The 23549-nt window shown below is 45.1% G+C and overlaps 1 protein-coding gene across 1 annotated transcript in view; it reads left to right on the top strand.

Annotated features, from left to right (window-relative positions):
• LOC128693439 (cell adhesion molecule Dscam1) overlaps positions 1–23549 on the top strand; it is a 726913-nt gene that overhangs the window by 51224 nt on the left and 652140 nt on the right. The window lies entirely within an intron of this gene.

The following is a 23549-nucleotide window of genomic DNA, read 5'->3' as shown; positions in this document are numbered from 1 at the left end:
TACTTCCATCATAGCAGTATAACAATAGCAGGTTACTTCTTACATAGCACTATGACAATCACAGGCTACTTCTAACATTGCAGTATGACAATCACAGGCTACTTCTAACTTAGTATGAGAATCACAGATTACTTCTAACATAGCAATATGACAATCACAGTCTAAATCTAACATAGCAGTATGAGAATCACAGGCTACTTCTAACATTGCAGTATGACAATCGCAGGTTACTTCTAACATAGCAGTATGATAATCACAGGCTACTTCTAACATAGCATTATGACGATCATAGGCTACTCCTAACATAGCAGTATGACAATCACAGGTTACTTCAAACATAGCAATATGACAATCACAGGCTACTTCTAACATAGCAGTATGACAATCAGAGGCTACTAACATGGCAGTATGACAATCACAGGTTACTTCTAACATAGCAATATGACAGTCAAAGGCTACTTCTAACATTGCAGTATGACACACTACATTGTTGTCAATCACAGGCTACTTCTAACATACTATGACAATCACATTATATTGTTATCAATCACAGGCTACTTCTAACACAGCAGTTTGACAATCACATAACATTGTTGTCAATCACAGGCTACTTCTAGCATAGTAGTATGACAATCACATTACATTTTTGCCAATCACAGGCTACTTTTAACATAGCAGTATAACAATCACAGGTTACTTCTAACAGAGGTTTCTTCTAAAACAGCAGTATGACAGCCACAGGCTACTTCTAACATAGCAGTATGACAGTGACAGGTTACTTCTAACATAGCAGTATGACAATCCCAGGCTACTTCTAATATAGCAGTATGAAAATCACAAGCTACTTCTAACATAGCAGTATGACAATCACAGGTTACTTCTAACATAATATGACACTCACAGGCTACTTCTAACATAGCAGTATGACAATAAGAGGTTTCTTCTAACACAGCAGTATGACAATCACAGGCTACTTCTAACATAGCAGTATGACAATCACAGGCTACTTCTAACAAAGTATGAAAATCACAGGGTACTTCTAACACAGTATGACAATCACAGGCTACTTCTAACAGAGCAATATGACAATCACAGGCTGTTTCTAACATAGCCGTATGACAATCACATAACATTGTTGTCAATCACAGGCTACTTCTAGCATAGTATGACAATCATATTACACTGTTGCCAATCGCGGGCTACTTCTAACATAGCAGTATGTCAATCACATTACATTGTTGTCAATCAGAGGCTGCTTTTAAGATAGTATGACAATCACAGGTTACTTCTAACATAGCAGTATGACAATTATAGGATTTCTAACGTAGCATTATGACAATCACAGGCTACTTCTAACATAGAAGTATGACAATCACAGGCTACTTCTAACATAGCAGTATCATAATCACAGGCTACTTCTAAAATAGTATTACAATCACAGGCTATTTCTAATATATTACGACAATCACAGGCTACTTCTAACATGGAAATATGACAATCACAGGCTATTTCTAATAAAGCAGTATGACAATCCCAGGCTACTTCTAACATAGTACTATGACAATCACATTACATTGTTGCCAATCACAGGCCACTTTTAACATAGCAGTATAACAATCACAGGTTACCTCTAACATAGCAGTATGACAACCACAGGCTACTTCTAACACAGAAGTATGACAATCACAGGCTATTTCTTACATAGCAGTATGAAAATCACAGGCTACTTCTAACATAGTTGTATGACAATCACAGGTTACTTCTAACATAGCAGTATGATAATCACTCGCTACTTCTAACATAGCAGTATGACACTCACAAGCTGCTTTTAACAAAGCAGTATGGTAATCACAGGCTACTTCTAATATAGCAGTATGACAATCACAGGTTATTTCTAACATAGCAGTATGACAATCACAGGCTACTTCTAACATAGCAGTATAACAATCACAGGTTACTTCTAACATAACAATATGACACTCACAGGCTACTTCTAACATAGCATTATGACAATCACAGGCTTCTTCTTAAATAGCAATGTGACAATTACAGACTACTTCTAACATAGCAATATGACAATCATAGGCTACTTCTAACATTTCAGTATGACAATCACATTACATTGTTGTCACAGGCTACTTCTAACATAGCAGCATGACAATCACATAACATTGTTGTCAATCACAGGCTACTTCTAACTTAGTAGTATGACAATCACATTACATTGTTGCCAATCACGGGCTACTTCTAACATTGCAGTATGACAATCACATTACATTGTTATCAACATCAGTATGAAAATCACAGGCTACTTTTAAGATAGTAATGACAATCACAGGCTACTTCTAACATAGCAGTATGAAAATCACATAGAAATATGACAATCACAGGCTACTTCTAACATAGAAATATGACAATCACAGGCTACTTCTAACATAGCAGTATCATTATCACAGACTACTTCTAAAATAGCAGTATGACAATCACAAGCTATTTTGAACATAGTATGACAATCACAGGCTACTTCTGACATAGAAATATAACAATCACAGGCTATTTCTAACATAGCAGTATGACAATCACAGGCTACTTCTAGCATAGCAATATGACAATTACAGGCTACTTCTAACATAGCTGTGTGACAATCACAGGCTACTTCAAACATAGCGGTATGGCAATCACAGGCTACTTCTACCATAGCAGTATCATAATCACAGGTTACTTCTAATATAGCTGTATGACAATCACAGGCTATTTCTAACATAATATGACAATCACAGGCTACTTCTAACATAGAAATATGACAATCACAGGCTATTTCTAACATAGCAGTATGGCAATCACTGGTATGACAATCACAGGCTTCTTCTAACATAGCAGTATGACAGTCACAAGCTACTTCTAACATAGTAATATAACAATCGCAAACTACTTTTAAAATAGCAGTATGACAATCACAGGCTACTTGTGACATAGCAGTATGACAATCAAAGGGTACTTCTAACACAGTGTGACAATCACAGGCTACTTCTGACATAGCAATATGACAATCACAAGCTACTTCTAACATAACAGTATGACAGTCACAGGCTACTTCTAACATAGCAATATGACAATCACAGGCTACTTTTAACATTGCAATATGACAATAACAGGCTTCTTCTAGCATAGTACGACAATCACATACTACTTCTAACATAGCTGTATGACAATCACAGGCTTCTTCGAACGTAGCGGTATGGCAATCACAGGCTACTTCTAACATAACAATATGACAATAACAGGCTACTTCTAAGATAGCAGTATGACAGTCACGGGATACTTCTAACATAGCAGTATGACAATCACAGGCTACTTCTAATATAGCAGTATGAAAATCTCAGGCTACTTCTAACATAGCAGTATGACAATCACAGGCTACTTCTAACACAGCAGTATGACAATCACAAGTTACTTCTAACATAACAATATGACACTCACAGGCTACTTCTAACATAGCAGTATGACAATCAGAGATTTCTTCTAACACAGCAGTATGACAATCACAGGCTACTTCTAACATAGCAGTGTGACAATCACTGGCTACTTCTAACAAAGTATGACAATCACAGGGTACTTCTAACACAGTATGACAATCACAGGCTACTTCTAACAGAGCAGTATGACAATCACAAGCTTCTTCTAACATAGCAATATGACAATCACAGGCTACTTCTAACATAGCAATATGAAAACCACAAGCTACTTCTAACATTGCAGTTTGACTCACATTCATAATCACAGGCTACTTCTTGCATACTACGACAATCACATTATATTGTTGTCAATCACAAGCTACTTCTAACATAGCAGTTTGACAGTCACATAACATTGTTGTCAATCACAGGCTACTTCTAACATAGTAGTATGACAATCATATTACACTGTTGCCAATCACAGGCTACTTCTAACATAGCAGTATGACAATCACATTACATTGTTTTCAATCAGAGGCTACTTCTTGTTTACTACGACAATCACATTATATTGTTGTCAATCACAAGCTACTTCTAACATAGCAGTATGACAATCACATAACATTGTTGTCAATCACAGGCTACTTCTAAGATAGTAGTATGACAATCATATTACACTGTTGCCAATCACAGGTTACTTCTAACATAGCAGTATGATAATTATAGGCTTTTTCTAACGTAGCAGTATGACAATCACGGGCTACTTCTAACATAGAAGTATTACAATCACAGGCTACTTCTAACATAGCAGTATCATAATCACAGGCTACTTCTAAAATAGAAATATGACAATCACAGGCTATTTCTAACATAGCAGTATGACAATCCAAGGCTACTTCTAACATAGCAATATGACAATCACAGCCTACTTCTAACATAGCTCTATGACAATCACAGGCTACTTCTAACATAACGGTATTACAATCACAGGCTACTTCTAACATAGCAGTATCATAATCACAGGCTACTTCTAACATTGCTGAATGACAATCACAGGCTATTTCTAACATAGTATGAAAATCACAGGCTACTTCTAACATAGAAATATGACAATCACAGGTTATTTCTAACATACAGTATGACAATCACAGGCTACTTCTAACACAGCAGTATGACAGTCACAGGCTACTTCTAACATAGTAATATGACAATCACAAGCTACTTTTAAAATAGAAGTATGACAATCACAGGCTACTTCTGACATAGCAGTATGACAATCACAGGGTACTTCTAACACAGTGTGACAATCGCAGGCTACTTCTGACATAGCAATATGACAATCACAGGCTACTTCTAACATAGCAATATGACAATAACAGGCTTCTTCTAGCATAGTATGACAATCACAGGCTACTTCTATCATAGCTGTATGACAATCACAGGCTACTTCTAACATAGCGATATGGCAATCACAGGCTACTTCTAACATAGCAATATGACAATAACAGGTTACTTCTAACATAGCAGTATGTTAGTCACAGAATACTTCTACCTTAGCAGTATGACAATCACAGGCTGCTTCTAACATTGCAGTTTGACGATCACATTACGTTGTTTTCAATCACAGGCTACTTCTAATATAGCAGTATGACAATCACATAACATTGTTGTCAATCACAGGCTACTTCTAACATAGCAATATGGCAATCACAGGCTATTTCTATCATAACTTTTTCTTAATTGCCCCTCTCCTCTTTTGATTTGCCTGATTGGTCAAAAGAGAGGCATATATAGGCAAATCAAAAGAGGAGAGGGGCAATTAAGAAATCGATATATTCAGTTAAAGAGAGAAATAAAAAAGGGAATTAGAAAAGCAAAAAGAGATTATGAGGTTAAAGTTGCAAGAGAATCGAAGACTAACCCAAAAGGATTCTTTCAGGTATACAGAAGTAAGATCAGGGACAAGATAGGCCCACTCAAAAGTTCCTCGGGTCAGCTCACTGACAGTGATAAGGAAATGTGTAGAATTTTTAACACATACTTCCTCTCAGTTTTTACACAGGAGGATACCAGCGATATTCCAGTAATGATAAATTATGTAGAACAGGACGATAATAAACTGTGCACTATTAGGGTCACAAGTGACATGGTCCTTAGGCAAATAGATAAATTAAAACCTAACAAATCCCCAGGCCCTGATGAACTGTATGCAAGGGTTCTAAAGGAATGTAAAGAGGAGCTTAGCACACCTTTGGCTAATCTTTTCAACATATCACTACAAACTGGCATGGTGCCAGATAAGTGGAAAATGGCAAATGTGATACCTATTTTCAAAACAGGTGACAGGTCCTTAGCTTCGAACTATAGACCAATAAGCCTAACCTCCATAGTGGGAAAATTTATGGAATCAATAATTGCCGAGGCAGTTCGTAGCCACCTTGAAAAGCATAAATTAATCAACGAATCTCAGCATGGTTTTACAAAGGGGCGTTCCTGCCTTACGAATTTATTAACTTTTTTCACTAAGGTATTTGAGGAGGTAGATCATGGTAATGAATATGATATTGTGTATATGGACTTCAGTAAGGCTTTTGACAGGGTCCCACATCAGAGACTATTGAGGAAAATTAAAGCACATGGAATAGGAGGAGAAATTTTTTCCTGGATAGAGGCATGGTTGACAAATAGGCAGCAGAGAGTTTGCATAAATGGGGAGAAATCAGAGTGGGGAAGCGTCACGAGCGGTGTTCCACAGGGGTCAGTGTTGGGCCCCCTGCTGTTCACAATCTACATAAACGACATAGATGAGGGCATAAAGAGCGACATCGGCAAGTTTGCCGATGACACCAAAATAGGCCGTCGAATTCATTCTGACGAGGACATTCGAGCACTCCAGGAAGATTTGAATAGACTGATGCAGTGGTCGGAGAAGTGGCAGATGCAGTTTAATATAGACAAATGCAAAGTTCTAAATGTTGGACAGGACAATAACCATGCCACATATAAACTAAATAATGTAGATCTTAATATTACGGATTGCGAAAAAGATTTAGGAGTTCTGGTTAGCAGTAATCTGAAACCAAGACAACAGTGCATAAGTGTTCGCAATAAAGCTAATAGAATCCTTGGCTTCATATCAAGAAGCATAAATAATAGGAGTCCTCAGGTTGTTCTTCAACTCTATACATCCTTGGTTAGGCCTCATTTAGATTATGCTGCACAGTTTTGGTCACCGTATTACAGAATGGATATAAATTCTCTGGAAAATGTACAAAGGAGGATGACAAAGATGATCCCATGTATCAGAAACCTTCCCTATGAGGATAGACTAAGGGCCCTGAAACTGCACTCTCTAGAAAGACGTAGAATTAGGGGGGATATGATTGAGGTTTATAAGTGGAAGACAGGAATAAATAAAGGGGATGTAAATAGTGTGCTGAAAATATCTAGCCTAGACAGGACTCGCAGCAATGGTTTTAAGTTGGAAAAATTCAGATTCAGGAGGGATATAGGAAAGTACTGGTTTGGTAATAGAGTTGTGGATGAGTGGAACAAACTCCCAAGTACCGTTATAGAGGCCAGAACGTTGTGTAGCTTTAAAAATAGGTTGGATAAATACATGAGTAGATGTGGGTGGGTGTGAGTTAGACCTGATAGCTTGTGCTAACAGGTCGGTTGCCGTGTTCCTCCCTTAAGTCAATGTGACCTGACCTGACTAGGTTGGGTGCATTGGCTTAGGCCGGTAGGGACTTGGACCTGCCTCGCATGGGCCAGTAGGCCTTCTGCAGTGTTCCTTCGTTCTTATGTTCTTATGTTCTTATAACAGTATGACAATCACAGGCTACTTCTAACATAGAAATATGACAATCACAGGCTATTTCTAACATACAGTATGACAATCACAGGTTACTTATAACACAGCAGTATGACCATCACAGGCTTCTTCTAACACAGTATGACCATCACAAGCTACTTCTAACATAGCAATATGACAATCACAGGCTAATTCTAGCATAGCACTATGACAATCACAGGCTACTTCTAACATATCAGTATGACAATCACAGGCTACTTCTAACAAAGCATGACAATCACAAGGTACTTCTAACAAAGTATGACGATCACAGGCTACTTCTAACATAGCAATATGGCAATCACAGGCTACTTTTAAAATAGCAGTATGACAATCACAGGCTACTTCTAACATAGTATGACAATCACAGGCTACTTCTAACAAAGTATGACAATCGCAGGCTCCTTCTAACATAGCAGTATGACAGGCACAGGCTACTTCCAACATAGCAATATGACAATCACAGGCTACTTCTAAGATAGCAGTATGACAATCACATTACATTGGTACTTGCTGGCAGAGATAAATATTTATTACCTGTCATGGAACTATTTATATGTATGGATCGTGGACTGTGAAAATTAGATTTCGAATAATTTTTCACGTATCTTTATTTTGCTCGTGATTTCAATAACTTACCGTGTATATTTAACACATGTTCAACCCTCCTTAGAACTCATTACATGGGGGTTCTGTTGAACCTATAATACGACATTTTACTTGACAGATTATCTTTGGATTAGTACATGTCCATTATACGGTCATGTCAATTATTGTGACCCATTTTCAAAATAAAATTCTAAATTATATAACATGCTGTTTAATCATATTACATATGGACTTATCTAAAAGTCATTACATGTCTTATTAAATGCAAAATTGTCTATAAAATAAGTATTTACTTAAGGTCCACTAGATATCATTACGTTTATATCTTGTTGCAAACTAATTCTGCTGATTTATGACTCTGATCAATTATTGTGAAGGACATTAATACTAGTTGAAGAGCTGTCTTAGTACCAGCAATTATTGCATCAGATCCCATACAGTATATTAGAGATCAAAGGTGTGTGAAAGCGGAGCATCCACGAAGTCAAGACGAAATTCAGCACCCAACTGTAGCTCCCAATTCTTAACTGAATTTCTTATAGGAATACATATTAAGTACGAGACATATGAATAAATTCAGTCGAAATCGATCTTCAAACTAAAAACTGCAAAAAAACTAAATGCAAGTGAGAAAGGGGAATTCAAGAAAGGCTTAACAGGCCCCATAAACCTTCAATAAACCTGCAATATTCAGACAGCAGCTACCATGTTTTCTAAATTTAATGAAAAGGACCATTACATTTATTGTGAGGTTTACAATAATCAGTTTTACGCCTTACAGTGGCCTCGAAAACGGTGGGTTGCATTATTGCTTACAACTGCAACAGGAAAGATACAAATACACAAAGCTGCATTAGCAAATGAAAATTATGCTAATTATGAGACTGTAAACTCTGCAGTCCTCGACGAGTAAGAGCTTGGAGATAAATGGTATAAAATACCGACACGATGGAAAAGTAGGCACAAATGCGGTATAATCTAATACTTTATTGATTACGTTTCTCCCATTGGCAGGATTACAAAGACACCTGGACAGGCTAGAAGACTGGTCCAGCAACTGGCTGCTCGAATTTAACTCCGCCAAATGCAAAGCCATGAAGATCGGGGAAGGGAAAAGAACACCGCAAACAGAGTACAGTCTAGGTGGTCAAAGACTGCAAACCTCACTCAAGAAAAATGATCTTGGGGTGACTAATACTGAGCACGTCTCCTGAGGGGCACATTAACCAGATAACTGCTGCAGCATATGGGCATCTGGCAAACCTGAGAATAGCGTTCCAGTACATCAGTAAGGAAACGTTCAAGTACGCAGCCCAAGTTTGGAACCCACACCTGGTCAAGTAAATCAAGAAATTAGAGAAAATGCAAAGGTTTGCAAGAAGACTAGTTCCATAGCTAAAGGGATTGTCATACTATAAAAGGTTAAAGGAAATCGGCCTGACGACACTGGAGGACAGGAGGGTCAGGGGAGACATGATAACGACATACAAAATACTGCGAGGAATTGACAAGGTGGATGGAGACAGGATGTTCCAGGGATGGGACACGGAAACAAGGGGTCACAATTGGAAGTTGAAGACTCAGATGAGACAAAGAGATTTTAGGAAGTATTTCTTCAGTCACAGATTTGTCAGAAAGTGGAATAGTCTGGCTAGTGAGGTAGTGGAGGCAGAAACCATGCATAGCTTTAAGACGAGGTATGATAAACCTTATGGAGCAGGGAGAGAGAAGACCTAGTAGCGGTCAGCGAAGAGACGGGGCCAGGAGCTGAGTCTCGACCCCTGCAACCACAAATAGGTGAGTATATACACACGGAACGCAGGCGGGAGAGATACATGATTATATACACTTGGAAAATCCTAGAGGGACTAGTACCGAACTTGCACACGAAAATCACTCACTACGAAAGCAAAAGACTTGGCAGACGATGCAACATCCCCCCAATGAAAAGCAGGGGTGTCACTAGCACGTTAAGAGACCATACAATAAGTGTCAGGGGCCCGAGACTGTTCAACTGCCTCCCAGCATACATAAGGGGGATTACCAACAGACCCCTGGCAGTCTTCAAGCTGGCACTGGACAAGCATCTATAGTCGGTTCCTGACCAGCCGGGCTGTGGCTCGTACGTTGGTTTGCGTGCAGCCAGCAGTAACAGCCTGGTTGATCAGGCTCTGATCCACCAGGAGGAATGGTCGCAGACCGGGCCGCGGGGGCGTTGACCCCCGGAACTCTCTCCAGGTAAACTCCAGGTAAACGACACACACACACACACACACACACACACACACACACACACACACACACACACACACACACACACACACACACACACACACACACACACACACGAATACACAGTAGAGCTACAAGTGGAGGGGGAAGCAGGAAGGCCAGGACGAATGAAGCCAAACTACAAGAAAGGGGACTACACGGGAATGAGGAACTTCTTGAACGGGGTTCAGTGGGACAGAGAACTGGCAGGGAAGCCAGTTAATGAGATGATGGAATATGTAGCAACAATATGCAAGGAGGCTGAGGAGAGGTTTGTACCCAAGGGTAACAGGAATAATGAAAAATCCAGGATGAGCCCATGGTTCACCCAAAGGTGCAGGGAGGCAAAAACCAAGTGTGCTAGGGAATGGAAGAAATATAGAAGGCAAAGGACCCAGGAGAATAAGGAGAGCAGTAGTAGAGCCAGAAACGAATATGCACAGATAAGAAGGGAGGCCCAACGACAATATGAAAACGACATAGCAGCGATAGCCAAATCCGACCTGAAACTGTTATACAGCCACATCAGGAGGAAAACAACAGTCAAGGACCAGGTAATCAGGCTAAGGAAGGAGGAGAGACAACAAGAAATGACCGTGAAGTATGTGAGGAACTCAACAAGAGATTTAAAGAAGTGCTCACAGAGGAGACAGAAGGGGCTCCAGAAAGACGGAGAGGTGGGGCACACCACCAAATGCTGGACACAGTGCACACAACCGAGGAAGAAGTGAAGAGGCTTCTGAGTGAGCTAGATACCTCAAAGGCAATGGGGCCAGATAACATCTCCCCATGGGTCCTGAGAGAGGGAGCAGAGGTACTATGTGTACCCCTAACAACAATATTCAATACATCTATCGAAACAGGGAGATTGCCTGAGGCATGGAAGACAGCAAATGTAGTCCCAATCTTTAAAAAAGGAGACAGACTTGAAACACTAAACTACAGACCAGTGTCACTGACGTATAGTATGCAAAATCATGGAGAAGATTATCAGGAGAAGAGTGGTGGAACACCTAGGAAGGAATGATCTCATCAACAGCAGCCAACATTGTTTCAGGGACGGGAAATCCTGTGTCACAAACCTACTGGAGTTCTATGACATGGTAACAGCAGTAAGACAAGAGAGAGATGGGTGGGTGGATTGCATATGCTTGGACTGCAAGAAGGCGTTTGACACAGTTCCACACAAGAGATTAGTACAAAAACTGGAGGACCAAGCAGGGATAACAGGGAAGGCACTAAAATGAATCAGGGAATACTTGTCTGGAAGACAGCAGCGAGTCATGGTACGTGGCGAGGTGTCAGAGTGGGCACCTGTGACCAGCAGGGTCCCACAGGGGTCAGTCCTAGGACCAGTGCTGTTTCTGGTATTTGTGAACGACATGACAGAAGGAATAGAATCTGAGGTGTCCCTGTTTGCAAATGACACAGAGTTGATGAGAAGAATTCATTCGATCGAAGACCAGGCAGAACTACAAAGGGATCTGGACAGGCTGCAGACCTGGTCCAGCAATTGGCTCCTGGAGTTCAATCCCACCATGTGCAAAGTCATGAAGTTTGGGGAAGGGCAAAGAAGACTGCAGACGGAGTACAGTCTAGGGGGCCAGAGACTACAAACCTCACTCAAGGAAAAAGATCTTGGGATGAGTATAACACCAGGCACATCTCCTGAAGCGCACATCAACCAAATATCGGCTGCAGCATATGGGCGCCTAGCAAACCTCAGAACAGCATTCCGAATCGCTCAGGACCCTGTACACCGTGTACATTAGGCCCATATTGGAGTATGTGGCACCAGTCTGGAACCCACACCTAGCCAAGCACACAGAAACTAGAGAAAGTGCAAAGGTTTGCAACAAGACTAGTCCCAGAGCTAAGAGGTATGTCCTACGAGGAGAGGTTAAGGAAAATCAACCTGACGACACTGGAGGACAGGAGAGATAGGGGGGACATGATAACGACATACAAAATACTGAGAGGAATTGACAAGGTGGACAAAGACAGGATGTTGCAGAGACTGGACACAGTAACAAGGGGACACAGTTAGAAGTTGAAGACACAGATGAATCACAGGGATGTTAGGAAGTATTTCTTCAGCCACAGAGTAGTCAGTAAGTGGAATAGTTTGGGAAGCGATGTAGTGGAGGCAGGATCCATACATAGCTTTAAGCAGAGGTATGATAAAGCTCAGGGTTCAGGAAGAGTGACCTAGTAGCGACCAGTGAAGAGGCGGGGCCAGGAGCTCGGACTCGACCCCCGCAACCTCAACTAGGTGAGTACAACTAGGTGAGTACAGGCATGCAGACACACACACACACACACACTCACAGAGGCACGCAGACACACACACACACACACACACACACACACACACACACACACACACACACACACACACACACACACACACACACACAAACACACACAGTAGAGACACCGACCGCGCGAGTCACGCCTTCCGTGCTCCGCGAATATAAGTGTTTTTTAGGGCTACCCAAGTGTTCTGCAATTTGTTGCAAAGTGTTAGGGTAGTGAACAATCTAGAAGCGATTTACAATCTGCCTGAGCCACAAAAGTGTGGGGAGAGCCACAATTTTGTAAGTGATCTAGAAAGTAAACCCTGGTGGTGCAGACAGTGCGGGCAGGCTAGTGTGGATGGTAAGGCGACGTTTTCACGTGTCACCCAAGAAAGCTAATAAAGTGAAACAATCGTGTCTCCAGTGAGAGAAATACAGTGAATAGGGTACATTATTAACGAGAAGAAATTGAGGTGGATCTACGCCAGAACGTCACATCGAGCTGGACAATCTACAGGCTGCTACAGCTGCATTGCAAGTACTGTACTCACCTATGAGTGGTTGTGAGGGTGTGGGGTTACAAGTTCCAATTAACCGCCAAGCTGATTGTGAATGGTCTCTCATAGCACGATAAAGAATAGGCACTCAAGTATTCAATAAGGAATAGCAATTGGTAATTCAATGAACAAGGCGAGTAACTTACTATAAGCTAGGTGGCAGGACAAACTTTTAAGGGCAACATTGTAAGTAGGTGCAGGTCAAGTCCCAGGAGGGTGGGGGTCAGGTCACAAGAAGTTGCGGTTAGTCAAGGACCATTGAGACTCCACATATGCCGCACAAGTCACCTACCTCACACACACACACACACACACACACACACACACACACACACACACACACACACACACACACACACACACACACACACACACACACACACACACACACACACACACATACACACACACACCACACACACACACACACACACACACACACACACCACACACACACACACACACACACACACACACACAACACACACACAACACACACACAATGCACACACAAACACACACACACACACACACACACACACACACACACACACACACACACACACACACACACACACACACACACACACACATCCAGACTCACACATACACTCCCCCCTCCCTACGACATCTCACTCCTTCCCCTGATCCCTCCCCTCCCTCTTTCACCCTCCCCCTCCCCACCTCTCTCTCCTTCCCCATCTCCCTCTCCCACTCACCCAGTTGCTTCTCCCTCCTTCCCACTCCCCCTCCCCACTCCTCTCCCACATAGCCACAGTTCCTCCTCTACCTCCCCCCCCACACTCTGACATACACACTACTAACCTAACACACAGAATTACATAGGTTTCCCACTCTGAGGCAATCAGGATAAAACAAAAATGGGTTGCCAGAGAGCAACAAGAAAAACCAAGGGACAGGAGGAGGAAGCTGCAAAGGAAGATTGGGCAGCAGAGCTCATAAAAAGGGAACATGAATGGGAAAAGAAACTAGAAGAACTTAGCATGAGAATGGAAGAGAGGATAAATATGGAAAGCAGGAAGTGGGAGGTGCAAGTCAAAGCAGCAGAGGTCAGGATACAGAGTTTAGAAGAGGAACTGAAAAATCTGAAACAGCCTAATGAACTAAAGAACATTTTGGGATTGACAACAGAGACTGCTACCTCAGTCAAAAATAAGGGGACTGTAGGGAAAGAAGGAGCAAAACTGCATGTAGAAGCTATATCAGTGGAGACTGTAGTAAATGAAAGAGCTAAGCTAAATGTGGAGGCCCTAACATTAGCTAGTGAAACTGAAGAAAGGAAAGCTGCAATGGAGGAAATCAAATTGAATGAGGGGATACACAGGGATATGCAGTGGGAGAATGAAAGGGTGAGGTCAGTCTTTGTGTATAGGCTCCAGGAAGTTGAAGGGGAAACATATGAAGCAAGAAAACAAGGGGAAAAAAAGCAATTGAAAGCATCTTGGAAGCAATAGGAGAAGACGACATGACCCAGCTGGAAAATTTTCGGAGAATAGGGGGGTTTGTAAAAAAAAGAACCCGGCAAGTGAAAGTGACCTTCAAGGCAGAATCGACTTGGAACAGGATCCTGCAGGAGAAAGCACGATTAAGGGACATGCCGGCATACAGGAAGGTGTATCTCGACTGCAGCAGAACACAAGAAGAAAGGCAGAAACTGAGAGAGATGGTACAAAGGCGAAAGGAGGAAAGAGAGGGGATGGAGAAGACAGGAGATCCCAGACACAGGAAGAAGATCAAATACAGCCTCCCTCACAACTTCTTATAGAAGCCTCCCAACCAGGTCAACCCCAGTGCAACCAAACACTCTAAACCAAAACACCCATGCCACATCCAATGCCCCCACCCACTGCATTATAAACTCCACCCCCACAGCAACCACCCATAGTTCCTTACCAGGTCTCCCACTTCCCCAACCCCAATACACCTCCCAGACCACAGTCTTAGAAAAGAAGTTGAAGGTGTGGTATACAAATGCAGATGGAATGACAAATAAGTATGAGGAGTGGCACGAAAGAATCAAGGAGACATCCCCAGACATAATAGCACTCACAGAAACAAAACTCACCAGAATAATAACAGATTCAATCTTTCCATCTGGATATCAAGTTCTCAGGAAAGACAGAGGGAGGAGAGGTGGAGGAGGAGTTGCACTGCTCATTAAAAACCAGTGGGGTTTTGAGAAAATGAAAGGAATGGATGGCACGGGCGAAAGGGACTACTTAGTAGGAACAATCCAGTCTGAGGGACATAAGGTGATAATTGCAGTAATGTACAACCCACCACAAAACTACAGGAGGCCAAGAGAAAAATACGATGAGAGCAACAGAGTAATGGTCGACACACTAGCCGAGGTGGCCAGGAGAGCACACATGGGGGTAGCAAAGTTACTAGATGTGGGTGATTTCAATCACAAGGAGATTGACTGGGAACACCTGGAGCCCCATGGGGGTCCCAAAACATGGAGAGCCAAGATGATGGATGTGGTACTGGAAAACCTCATGCATCAACATGTTAGAGACACTACCAGAGAGAGAGGAGAGGATGAACCAGCAAGACTGGACCTTGTATTCACCTTGAGTAGTTCGGACATCGAGGATATCATGTATGAAAGACCCCTGGGAGCTAGTGATCATGTGGTTCTGTGCTTCGACTACATAGTTGAGCTCCAAGTGGAGAGAGTAGCAGGAATAGGGTGGGAAAAACCAAATTACAAAAGGGGAAACTACTCAGGCATGAGGAACTTCCTTCAAGACATTCAGTGGGAGAGGGAACTGACAGGAAAACCAGTACAAGAAATGATGGACTATGTGGCAACAAAATGCAAGGAGGTGGAGGAGAGATTTGTTCTCAAGGGAAACAGAAATAATGGGAAGAACAGAACGAGTCCTTGGTTCACCCAAAGGTGCAGGGAGGCAAAAACTAGGTGTACTAGAGAATGGAAAAGGTACAGAAGACAGAGAACTCAGGAAAATAAAGAGATTAGCCGAAGAGCCAGAAACGAATATGCACAGATAAGAAGGGAGGCTCAGCGACGATATGAAAATGACATAGTATCGAAAGTCAAGACTGACCCGAAGCTGTTGTACAGCCACATTAGGAGGAGAACAACAGTCAAGGACCAGGTAATCAGACTGAGGAAGGGTGATGGGGAATTCACAAGAAACGACCGAGAGGTATGTCAGGAGCTCAACACGAGATTTAAAGAATTATTTACAGTGGAAACCAGTAGGACTCCAGGAAATCAGAACAGGGAGTACACCAGCAAGTGCTGGATGAGGTACATATAACCAAGGAGGAGGTGAAGGAGCTGCTATGCGAACTTGACACCTCATAGGCGGTGGGACCAGACATCTCTCCGTGGGTCCTTAAATAGGGAGCAGAGATATTGTGTGTGCCATTAACAAAGATCTTCAACACATCATTTGAAACTGGGCAACTCCCCGAGGTATGGAAGATGGCAAATGTAGTCCCAATTTTTAAAAAGGGAGACAGACATGAGGCACTAAACTACAGACCTGTATCACTAGCGTGTATAGTATGCAAGGTCATGGAGAAGATCATCAGGAGGAGAATGGTGGAGCACCTGGAAAGAAACAAGTGTATAATTGACAACCAGCACGGTTTCAGGGAAGGAAAATCCTGTGTCACAAACCTACTGGAGTTTTATGACAAGGTGACAGAAGTAAGACAAGAGAGAGAGGGGTGGATCGACTGCATTTTTTTGAACTGCAAGAAGGCCTTCGACACAGTTCCTCACAAGAGGTTACTGTAACAGCTAGAGGATCAGGCACACATAACAGGAAAGGCACTGCGATGGATCAGAGAATACCTGACAGGGAGGCAACAACGAGTCATGGTACGTGACGAGGTGTCAGAATTTGCGCCTGTGACAAGCGGGGTTCCACAGGGGTCAGTCCTAGGACCTGTGCTCTTCTTGGTATATGTGAACGAAATAACGGAAGGGATAGACTCAGAAGTGTCCTTGTTTGCAGATAATGTGAAGTTAATGAGAAGAATCAAATCGGATGAGGATCAGGCAGGACTACAAAGAGACCTGGACAGGCTACAAGCCTGGTCCAGCAACTGGCTCCTTGAGTTTAACCCTGCCAAATGCAAAGTCATGAAGATTGGGGAAGGGCAAAGAAGACCGTAGACACAAATATAGTTTAGATGGCCAAAGACTGCAAACCTCACTCAAGGAAAAAGATCTGGGGGTGAGTATAACACCGAGCATATCTCCTGAGGCGCACATCAATCAGATAACTGCTGCAGCATACGGGCGACTGGCAAACCTACGGATAGCGTTCCGATACCTCAGTAAGGATTCGTTCAAGACTCTCTATACCATTTACGTCAGGCCCATACTGGAGTATGCAGCACCAGTTTGGAATCCACACCTAGTCAAGCACATCAAGAAATTAGAGAAAGTGCAAAGGTTTGCAACAAGACTAGTCCCAGAGCTACGGGGATTGCTCTACGAAGAAAGGTTGAGGGAAATAGGCCTGACGACACTGGAGGACAGGAGGGTCAGGGGAGACATGATAACGACATATAAAATACTGCGCGGAATAGACAAGGTGGACAAAGACGGGATGTTTCAGAGATGGGGCACAGACACAAGAGGTCACAATTGGAAGTTGAAGACTCAGATGAATCAAAGGGATGTTAGGAAGTATTTCTTCAGTCATAGAGTAGTCAGGCCGTGGAATAGCCTAGAAAGTGACGTAGTGGAGGCGGGAACCATACATAGTTTTAAGACGAGGTATGATAAAGCTCATGGGGCAGGGAGAGAGAGGACCTAGTAGCAATCAGCGAAGAGGCGGGGCCAGGAGCTATGACTCGACCCCTGCAATCACAAATAGGTGAGTACACACACACACACACACACACACACACACAAAATGCATTTTAGTCGTAAAATTATAATCCAGATGATCTTTAGTTTATCCTCATTAATTTAATAGTTGACATTGTAATATCATAACTCGCCAATACCTCCTGCCCACCCCAGCAGGTGTGAGGAGACGTGCCCATACCTCCTGCCCACCCCAGCAGGTGTGAGGAGACGTGCCCATACCTCCTGCCCACCCCAGCAGGTGTGAGGAGACGTGCCCATACCTCCTGCCCACCCCAGCAGGTGTGAGGAGACGTGCCCATACCTCCTGCCCACCCCATCGGGTGTAAGGAGACGTGCCCATACCTCCTGCCCACCCCAGCAGGTGTAAGGAGACGTGCCCATACCTCTTGCCCACCCCAGCAGGTGTAAGGAGACGTGCCCATGCCTCCTGCCCACCCCAGCAGGTGTAAGGAGATGTGCCCATACCTCCTGCCCACCCCAGCAGGTGTAAGGAGACGTGCCCATACCTCTTGCCCACCCCAGCAGGTGTAAGGAGACGTGCCCATACCTCCTGCCCACCCCAGCAGGTGTAAGGAGACGTGCCCATACCTCCTGCCCACCCCAGTAGGTGTAAGGAGACGTGCCCATACCTCCTGCCCACCCCAGCAGGTGTAAGGAGACGTGCCCATACCTCCTGCATACCCCAGCAGGTGTAAGGAGACGTGCCCATACCTCTTGCCCACCTCAGCAGGTGTAAGGAGACGTGCCCATACCTCCTGCCCACCCCAGTAGGTGTAAGGAGAAGTGCCCATACCTCCTGCCCACCCCAGCAGGTGTAAGGAGACGTGCCCATACCTCCTGCATACCCCAGCAGGTGTAAGGAGACGTGCCCATACCCTTGCCCACCTCAGCAGGTGTAAGGAGACGTGCCCATACCTCCTGCCCACCCCAGTAGGTGTAAGGAGACGTGCCCATACCTCCTGCCCACCCCAGCAGGTGTAAGGAGACGTGCCCATACCTCCTGCATACCCCAGCAGGTGTAAGGAGACGTGCCCATACCTCTTGCCCACCCCAGCAGGTGTAAGGAGACGTGCCCATACCTCCTGCCCACCCCAGCAGGTGTAAGGAGACGTGCCCATACCTCCTGCCCACCCCAGCAGGTGTAAGGAGACGTGCCCATACCTCCTGCAAACCCCAGCAGGTGTAAGGAGACGTGCCCATTCCTCTTGTGTAAGGAGACGTGCCCATACCTCCTGCCCATACGTGCCCATACCTCCTGCCCATACCCCAGCAGGTGTAAGGAGACGTGCCCATACCTCTTGCCCACCCCAGCAGGTGTAAGGAGACGTGCCCATACCTCCTGCCCACCCCAGTAGCCCACCCCAGCAGGTGTAAGGAGACGTGCCCATACCTCCTGCCCACCCCAGCAGGTGTAAGGAGACGTGCCCATACCTCCTGCCCACCCCAGCAGGTGTAAGGAGACGTGCCCATACCTCTTGCCCACCCCAGCAGGTGTAAGGAGACGTGCCCATACCTCCTGCCCACCCCAGTAGGTGTAAGGAGACGTGCCCATACCTCCTGCCCACACCAGCAGGTGTAAGGAGACGTGCCCATACCTCTTGCCCACCCCAGCAGGTGTAAGGAGACGTGCCCATACCTCCTGTGTAAGGAGACGTGCCTATACCTCTTGCCCACCCCAGCAGGTGTAAGGAGACGTGCCCATACGTCTTGCCCACCCCAGAAGGTGTAAGTAGACGTAGCCATACCTCTTTCCCACCCCAGCAGGCGTAAGGAGATGTGCCCATACCTCATGCCAACCCCAGCAGGCGTAAGGAGATGTGCCCATACCTCTTGCCCACCCAAGCAAGTGTAAGGAGATTTGCCCATGCGTCTTGCCCATCTCAGTAGGTATAAGAAATCTTCCTTATGCCTCTTTTGCACCCGAGCAGGTGAAAGAAGATTTGCCCATGTCTCTCGCTCACTCCAGCAGGTGTAAGAAGACTTGCCCATGCCTGTCACCCACTCCAGCAGGTGTAAGGAGACTTGCCCATGCCTGTCACCCACTCCAGCAGGTGTAAGGAGACTTGCCCATGCCTGTCACCCACTCCAGCAGGTGTGAGGAGACTTGCCCATGCCTGTCACCCACTCCAGCAGGTGTAAGGAGACTTGCCCATGCCTGTCACCCACTCCAGCAGGTGTGAGGAGACTTGCCCATGCCTGTCACCCACTCCAGCATGTGTGAGGAGACTTGCCCATGCCTGTCACCCACTCCAGCAGGTGTGAGGAGACTTGCCCATGCCTGTCACCCACTCCAGCATGTGTGAGGAGACTTGCCCATGCCTGTCACCCACTCCAGCAGGTGTAAGGAGACTTGCCCATGCCTGTCACCCACTGCAGCAGGTGTGAGGAGACTTGCCCATGCCTGTCACCCGCTCCAGCAGGTGTAAGGAATCATGCCCATGCCTGTCACCCACTCCAGCAGGTGTAAGGAGACTTGCCCATGTCTGTCACCCACTCCAGCAGGTGTAAGGAGACTTGCCCTTGCCTGTCACCCACTCCAGCAGGTGTAAGGAGACTTGCCCATGTATTGCAACCCAGGAGTCCAAATGGCCTGTTATCCTGGGTGTAAATGGAGCAAAATAAACACAGCAGAAAAGTTTTGACTTATATTATCCTTCACCAATTTAGAACAGCAGTATGTACACTGTATACACTATGCACAGTGATAGGTATTAGTGCACTACACGGTAATCAAGGCAGAATAGAAGCCACTAGAGAGCAGACCGTGCTTCAAACAGCTCTAGAATGAGAATGACAAGGGCAGACAGGAGAGTGGTACTCACATAACCTCTGCGATTGCCAAAACCATCTTCTTATTGGCTGGAACCTGGGTACTAGTTGAACGACGGGGCCCCATCGTCAACTCTCAGTCACCTGGTTCGATTGTTGGGGGAGATAGCCTGTAAATGAGTGTGTACATGCGCCGAATAAAGGTTACCTACTCTTTGCATGCCACACCATGCCTGTCACCCACTCAAGCAGGTGTGAGGAGACTTGCCCATGCCTGTCACCCACTCCAGCAGGTGTGAGGAGACTTGCCCATGCCTGTCACCCACTCCAGCAGGTGTAAGGAGACTTGCCCATGCCTGTCACCCACTCCAGCAGATATAAGGAGACTTGCCCATGCCTGTCACCCACTCCAGCAGGTGTGAGGAGACTTGCCCATGCCTGTCACCATCTCCAGCAGGTGTAAGAAGACTTGCCCATGCCTGTCACACACTCCAGCAGGTGTAAGGAGACTTGCCCATGCCTGTCACTCACTCCAGCAGGTGTGAGGAGACTTGCCCATGCCTGTCACCCACTCCAGCAGGTGTGAGGAGACTTGCCCATGCCTGTCACCCACTCCAGCAGGTGTTAGGAGACTTGCCCATGCCTGTCACCCACTCCAGCAGGTGTTAGGAGACTTACCCATGCCTGTCACCCACTCCAGCAGGTGTAAGGTGTCTTCCCTATAGATCTCGCCCTCTAGGGTTATTATCCGAGCTACTGTTCACCTCAATGTATTTTCGCTTCTAAGAGAAAGAGACGTAAGTAACCGAGTTCCGGAGAAAGTGGCGTAAGTCATTAGTGTTGTAGGAGAAAGTGGCGTAAGTGGTACACTTCATATCATCCAGACACAGCTCATCCAGCAGTATAAGAGATACATGAAGAGACTTGAACGATTCCAGAACTAAAACTCTTTAATTTCCAGGTTTATGTTTAAACACTCTTTAAATACACTTAAACCTAATTTACAGTACAGAAAACAACCTTCAATAGAGTAACTTGAAACGTTATAAAACTGACGCTGGGAGACTCGTAGGAATAACAGTGATGTAAAGTGAGGACAATTTGTTGCAAGTGACATCTTACCGGCTATCTAGTTTGTTATATGTGTGGCAAACTGCAAGCTGCTGTCATCGTGCAAGCTGTCTATCCGGTTGATTTACCATCCTGAATTCTATATGCCATCCTGCAATCAGTCTGTCATCCTATCAGCTGTCAACCATTCCGAAGGCTGTCTACCACCCAGCAGGCTATCTAACATCCAGCAGGGTGTCTAGCATCCAGCAGACTATCGACCATCCTGCAGGCTGCCTACAATCCTGCAGGTTGTCTACCATCCTGCAGGCTGTCTACTGTCTAACAGCCTATCATCCTGCAGACTGTCCACTATCCTGCTGGCTATCTACCAACCTGCAGGCTGACTACCAACCTGCAGGCTGTGTGCCATCAAACAGGCTGTCGATCATCCTTCAGGCTGTCTACCATTCTGCAGGCTATCATTCTACAGGCTGTCTACCGTCCAACAGGCTATCTATCCTGTATACTGTCTACCATCCTGCAGGCTATCATCCTGCAGGCTGTCTACCGTCCAACAGGCTATCTATCATCCTGCAGACTGTCTATCATCCTGCAGGGTATCTATCATCCTGCAGGCTGTCTGCCATCCTGCAGGATATCCTGCAGACTGTCTACCGTCCAACAGGCTATCATCCTGCAGGCTGCCTACAATCCTGCAGGCTATCTATTATCCTGCAGGCTGTCTACCATCCTGCAGGCTATCATCCTGTAGGCTGTCTACCGTCCAACAGCCTGCTGTCTACCAAACTGCAGGCTATATATCATCCAGCAGGCTGTCTACCATCCTGCAGGCTATCATTCTGCAGGCTGTCTGCTGTCCAACAGGCTATCATTCTGCAGGCTGTCTACCATCCTGCACGCTATCATCCTGCAGGCTGTCTACCATGCTGCAGAATATCTATCATCCTGCAGGCCGTCTACCGTCCAACAGGCTATCATCCTGCAGGCTGCCTACCATTGTGCAGGCTATCATCCTGCAGGCTGTCTACCATCCTGCAGGCTATCATCCTACAGGATGTCTACCGTCCAACAGGCTATCATCCTGCAGGCTGTCTACCATCCTGCAGGCTATCTATCATGCAGGCTGTCTACCATCCTGCAGGCTATCTATCATGCTGCAGGCTGTCTACCATCCTGCAGGCTATCTATCATCCTGCGGGCTGCCTACCATCCTGCAAGCCATCTATCATGCTGCAGGCTGTCTACCATCCTGCAGGCTATCATCCTGCAGGTTGTTTACCATCCTGCAGGCTATCATCCTGCAGGCTGTCTACCGTCCAACAGGCTATCATCCTGCAGGCTGTCTACCGTCCAACAAGCTATCATCCTGCAGGCTGTCTACCGTCCAACAGGCTATCATCCTGCAGGCTGTCTACCGTCCAACAGGCTATCATCCTGCAGGCTGTCTACCATCCTGCAGGCTATCTATCATCCTGCAGGCTGTCTACCATCCTGCAGGCTATCATCCTGCAGGCTGTCTACCGTCCAACAGGCTATCATCCTGCAGGCTATCTATCATCCTGCAGGCTGTCTACCATCCTCCCGGCTATACACATTCTCCAAATAGAAACAAGCTTCGCTTATTGAAGAAATATTGATTTGTTCTCCGTCTAAGTTGCTGTCTAGTACCCTGCTTCTGTACCCCGTCAACCTGCTTCTGTACCCCGTCAACCTGCTTCTGTACCCCGTCAACCTGCTTCTGTACCCCGTCAACTTGACACTACTTGAGGAGGGATGAGAATATTC

This window comes from Cherax quadricarinatus, chromosome 57, assembly GCF_038502225.1.
Source record: "Cherax quadricarinatus isolate ZL_2023a chromosome 57, ASM3850222v1, whole genome shotgun sequence".
Lineage (NCBI taxonomy): Eukaryota > Metazoa > Arthropoda > Malacostraca > Decapoda > Parastacidae > Cherax > Cherax quadricarinatus.
This window is presented reverse-complemented; position numbering and strand designations above follow the sequence as displayed.